Source organism: Leopardus geoffroyi, chromosome D1, assembly GCF_018350155.1.
Source record: "Leopardus geoffroyi isolate Oge1 chromosome D1, O.geoffroyi_Oge1_pat1.0, whole genome shotgun sequence".
NCBI lineage: Eukaryota > Metazoa > Chordata > Mammalia > Carnivora > Felidae > Leopardus > Leopardus geoffroyi.
This window is the reverse complement of record NC_059329.1, coordinates 107,046,866-107,052,865: the sequence shown is the minus strand read 5'-3', so window position 1 is coordinate 107,052,865 and position 6,000 is coordinate 107,046,866. Positions and strand designations below refer to the sequence as shown.

General features: G+C 47.1%; 1 non-coding gene across 1 annotated transcript; it reads right to left on the bottom strand.

The window, feature by feature from the left end:
• Nucleotides 1-2,551: 2,551 nt before the first annotated feature.
• On the bottom strand, nt 2,552-2,662 carry LOC123602777. Its single transcript, XR_006714552.1, has one exon. It is a non-coding gene; the product is annotated as a U6 spliceosomal RNA (small nuclear RNA).
• Nucleotides 2,663-6,000: the final 3,338 nt, after the last annotated feature.

Below are 6,000 nucleotides of genomic sequence, written 5' to 3'. Positions count from 1 at the left end.
CTAAGATCAAGTGCAGATCTTGCTGGGTAGGAGGTAGGAGGAGCTGGGCTGCTAAAGGCGCTTTGCCTTGGGAAATTCGATCAGAGGGTCACCCTCCCTCCTCCCCCCTGTGGAGGAGAAGCCGAGGTGGAGAATTCTGTGGGGCAGGGGCAGGGGGCCCATCCCAGCCTCCCAGCCTGCACAGATCTTTGGGCCAGGGGCAAATGTGTCCACCCCCACTCCCCAACCCAGCCTCAGTCCCCTGTCCTCGTCTGAATGCAGAAGGAGGGTGTCTTAGTCTGCCTGTTGTGCCTGCTTGCACAACAGATGTTTATTTTCTCACAGTTCTGGAGGCTAGAGGCCCAAGATCAAGGTGTCGGAAAGGATTTTTTTTTTTCCTGAGACCCCTCTCCTTGGCTTGCAGAGGGGTTGCTCCTTGATCTGTGTGTTTGTGACCTAATCTCTTCTTGTAAGTGGTCCAGTCATCTTGGATTCTACTCATAGGAACTCATTTTACCCTAATGACCCTTTGAAAGGCCTTTTTTCCAAATATAGTCTCATTCTACAGTTACCGGGGTTAGGACTTCAACATAATGATTTTTGGGAGCAGAGCACAATTCAGCCTGAAATTCCTATAACCGGTGTCACCCTGGACCTCCAAGACTGAATATGAGACCCCGTTGGTCTGTCCAGGGGTGGGAGAGGGAAAATCCCTCTTCCTGAGCCAGAGTGAGGGGAACTTGTGGGGGAGGGGGAAAGGGCTGCTGCTGACCCTGACATTGAACCCAGAGGGGCTTCCCCTGCCCCAGGCTGGTGGCCCCCCCACCCCCACCCCAGCTCCCTACCCCTGGACTTTTCCCTCAGAGCACTTACCATACGCATCAATCTATATTGAAGAATTGTTTAATGTTTGTCTCTCCCTCCCCCTCCTTCCTGACTATACGTTCCATGAGGGCAAATTTATTCTTACACCCTCAGTACCAAGCAATGCCCAACACCGAACAAATGCTCAAAATGTATTTAAAGAATGAATAACTGTAACAAGCTGTGGTTTATGGCTCCTGTCCAGCTGCCACCTCCTTCTCTGTCGCTTCCCCAGCAGCCCTGGCCCAAGCAGACACTAGGCACATTTTCTTCTAACTGGCTGCGGATTGTAACCGAGGCAATTTTACCTACTTATCTATGAATAACCAATTAGTAGCCTGGGAAACTTAATCCACGGTCAGGGACCTCAGGGTTCCTCACTCTCCCCTGTTCTCTGATCCAGCAGCTTCTTTCCCAATCCCTGCCGCTGAATGGGTGTAACTCTGGGCCTAGGGAGGGACCAATGCCCAGATGAACCTATTTTGCTCTACGTCTTAGCCTTTTCTTCTATCTGATTCCCTTTCTAGGTCACTGGAAACTCTCATGGATCCTGTTTCTCTCGGGACCAGCGTGGACCCATCCTGGAACGGAATGGGGGGATAATGAGCAGAAATCTGGGAGGAAGAATCCACAGAACGAGACAGGTGGCTGGATAAGGAAGATGAGGAAAAGGAGCTGGAAAACAAATGCACAGACAGAAGACTCCAGCCTCTTGAACCAATGGATTGGGAAGAGTCTGGTGCATTCATGGAAAAACAGGGAAGCTGTGGGTAATCTGGGGTGGGGGGTGTGTGAGCTGGCTGGTTCCAGTGGAGACCAGTTTGGAGGACATGGGGGTGCAAGAATTGGCCTGGATAGAGCCTGGGCAGGGCCTCTATCAATGTTCGATCAGCATTTATTGAAGGAATAAAGATGCTGTTGTCTGGAAGCATGTTAATACACTCTGGAGAAAACAGTTGCCATTTATTCTGATTCTCTTTGGCCCCGTGCGTTTTCATGGTCGCGGCCATTTTGCATGACCAGGTGCGGTGGCTGTTAAAGGGAGCAGCAATCACTCTGGCTCTCGGGGAGCTTCCGGTCTAACTGGAGAGACAACACACCCTTGGAGGGGAAAGCCACTAGGACAGAGCCTACTTCTTTTTCTCCCAAAGAGATCAAACCATCTGGACAGAAATACTGTAAAACGGAGGGAAAGAGCAAGCATCACCAGTAACCTCCGGAGGCTAACACGACACTTCACGTTACTTTGACGTATAGCCTACGACCCTTCTTCCCTCCCCCATGGAACATAAGTTTATTGCAGAATCGCAACCTCAAAACTTGATGTAGCTCGATTTTTATTCCCAACCATGGCTCTGGGCCATGTATGTTGACTCCCTCTTTCCCGCGGGGTTGCAGACCTCATCATATCCCCAGACAGTTCCTGTCACTCACCAGTCACTTTTCGCTACTGGAACTCAAAATAGTTTAGCACTGGTCATCAACGGTTGGTGACATCACAGAAAGATACAGAAGCAGACATATTTACTTCCTGATGGAAGGATACATGGACGCTAGTGGAATCCTCTGGAAGAAAAAGTCACCAAAGCTGAATTTGATTGAGTCTCTATACTTAGTTACCAGTGTCTAGGAATACAGGGCATGGATGATTGTATTGTACAAGACAAATGACTCTGGTTCTCTAGGGTTTGTTTGTTTTTTTTCCCCTCTAAATATGGAACGCTTCACAAATGTGTGTGGCATCCTGGCACAGAGGCCATGGTCATCATCTCAGTATTGTTCCAATTTTAGCATGTAGGGTGCCCACGCCAGCATCCCCGTTACTTCAATGAAAAAGTTTCAGGGAAGAAAAGAGGTGGAGGAGAAGCCGGTAAGATTGGAGGTTGGCAAACGTTTTCTGTAAAGGGCCAGCGAGTAAATATTTACACTTTGAAGGCCATAAAGTCTCAGATGCCACAGCAACTACACACCCCTGCCCTTGTCGTGCGAAAGTTGCCAAACACGGTCTGAAAATAAAGGGTTTTTAAAGGTGAAATAAAGGGGATTTAAAGGTGATGTTTAAATCAAACATGGATGCTGAAAGTTGGATTTCATATAATTCTCGCATGACACAAATACTCTTATTTTCTAAGTGGTTTAACAATAAGGGCGCCTGGGTGGCTCAGTCGGTTAAGTATCTGACTCTTGATTTCAGCTCAGGTCATGATCTCTTGGTTCATGGGATCGAGCCCCACGTCAGGCTCTGTGCTGACAGTGCAGAGCCTGCTTGGGATTCTCTCTCTCCCTGTCTCTCTCTCTCTCAAAATAAATAAATAAACTTTACAAAAATCTATAAATGATATTTTTGTGTTTAAAAAAAATTTTTTTTTTAATGTTTACTTATTTTTGAGAGACAGAGAGAGACAGAGCACAAGTGGGGCAGGGACAGAGAGAGACACACACAGAATCCAAAGCAGGCTCCAGACTCTGAGCTGTCAGCACAGAGCCCCATGTGGGACTCGAACCCATGATCCATGAGATCATGACCTGAGCCAAAGTCGGACGGAAATCGACTGAGCCAACCAGACATCCCTATAAACGATTCAACAGTATATAAAGCCAGTTTTAGCTCTGAGGCCATACGAAAACAGGCAATGGCTGGATGGCAGTTAGAGGGTAGTTGCTGACTCCTACTTTCACAAAAGGAAATTAAGAGGCACATCCCCTGGTTGTAATTTATGGATCCACGTGGCTTTGGGCTCAAACAAAAACCACGTAAAGAAACATACAAGCAAAATCAGGGAGAGGTAGACTTTGGCGATTTGATGACATTACGGAACTGCTAACATGTCTTTAAATGTGCTAACGGTGCCGTGGTCATCTTCATTTTTAAAAGATTCCTTATCTTTTAGACATATGTACTGAAATTCTTACAGATGAAATGATACGGCATCTGGCTTGTGCTCCAAAAAAATCTGGTTGTTGAGAGGAAGTTGGCGGGGCGAGGGGGGGTATAGATGAAGCAAGACTGGCCATGCACTGTAAGCTGGAGAGGCTGGGTGAAAGGTTAGTGGAGATCCATTATTCGGTTTCCTCTGACTTTTATTTTTATGTGCACGTTTCCATAATAAAAAGTAACAAAAGCAAGCAAAGCCCTAAAATAGGTAAAGAAAACGCCCGACCAAGAAAATCAACCAAACCAAAAACCACAGCTCAGTGTACAGATTTGATCGCGTGTCCTAATTCACCTGGGGTGAGGTGCATGGCCTGAGGGCCTGGGAGCAGAGGAGAGTGTAGACATCACCGCATGTGGGGGACAGGAGGAAGGTCAGAGTTGACAGGCCCCGGGAAGCCGAGGGTGGTCCGTGGACTGTCCCCAGCTCTGTGCCATTTCAGTCCTAGTGCTGAGGCCTCTGCTTATGTGGTCTCGGTAGACAGAGTGCAGGCAAAGTTCCTTGACTCCAATACTCTGTCATCTCTGAGGACCTCTTCAGAGAGGCACCCGGGTCTCCCTTGGGACCCTTCTAAATTTTTGTTTTAATGTTTTTATTTTATTTTTGAGAGAGAGACAGAGTGCAAGCAGAGGAGGGGCAGAGAGAGAGGGAGACGGAATCTGAAGGAGGCTCCAGGGTCCGAGCCATCAGCACAGAGCCCGATGCAGGGTTTGAACTCATGGACTGCAAGATCATGACCTGAGCCGAAGTCAGACGCCCAACCGATCGAGCCACCCAGGCACCCCTGGACTCTTCTAGAAGTAGGAGTCCTTCCTCTCCCAGCTGTCCAGTCCAGTTCTTGCCCCTCCACCCTTGCATTGTTTCAGAGGGGTGCTTAAGACATTACTTTTAGACTTTGAGCATGCATGTTAAAATTTCAAGGGCAATAAATAAAAGAGTCGAGTGTAAACTTCCAAATGAGTAGAGGGAAACATGTAATATACCTAAGATCAAATCTTTATGAAGAGTAATATAAAGTTTGTTTCTTTATTTTGAGAGAGAGAGAGAGAGACACGGAGACTCCCACGCTGACAGCGCAGATGAAACTCATGAACCATGAGATCATGACCTGAGCAGAAATCAAGAGTCGAATGCTTTCCCGACAGAGCCACTCAGGCGCCCCCTACAAAGAACAATATGAAACTTCATCGAAAGAGGTTAAAGGAGACCTAACAGATAGAGATCATATGTAATCGTCTGGAAAACTCAATTTTGTAAAGATGTCAAAATCGCCAAGCTGATTTATTGACTCAATGTGATTTCTTTCTTTTTTCTTTTTTTTTTTTTAATGTTTATATTTTTTTTATTTATTTATTTTTTTCAACGTTTATTTATTTTTGGGACAGAGAGAGACAAAGCATGAACGGGGGAGGGGCAGAGAGAGGGAGACACAGAATCTGAAACAGGCTCCAGGCTCCGAGCCATCAGCCCAGAGCCCGACGCGGGGCTCGAACTCACGGACCGCGAGATCGTGACCTGGCTGAAGTCGGACGCTTAACCGACTGCGCCACCCAGGCGCCCCTTAATGTTTATTTTTGAGAGAGACAGAGTGTGAGCAGGGGCGGGCAGAGAGAAAGGGAGACAGAATCCGGAACAGGCTCTAGGCTCTGAGATGTCAGCACAGAGCCCGACATGGGGCTCGAACTCACAAACTGTGAGATCATGACCTGAGCCGAACTTGGACATCTAACTGACTGAGCCACCCAGTCAATGTAATTTCAGTCAAGATGTCGACAGAGTATTTTGAGCAATTTAACAAGCTAATATTTATGGAAGAGCAAAAGCCCAAGAAGAGTCAAGAAGCTTCTATGGAAGGATAAGGGGGGGAGGGAAGGATCTCAAGATAACCACGTATCTAGATTTATCATAGAGGCGCCTGGATGGCTCAGTCGGTTGAGCATCCGACTTCAGTTCAGGTCACGATCTCATGGCTTGTGGGCTCGAGCCCCGCGTCGGGCTCTGTGCTGATGGCTCGGACCCTGGAGCCTGCTTCAGATTCTGTCTCCCTCTCTCTCTGCCCCTCTCCCATGCACACTGTCTCTCAAAAAAATAGACATTAAATAAAATTCTTTTTTAATTTAAGATTTATCATAAAGATATAATAGTTAAAATCCCTTTGATAGTAGCACAAAGAGAGACACATTGGCCAGTGGAATAGAATACAGTCAACAGTATTCTTGCTTAT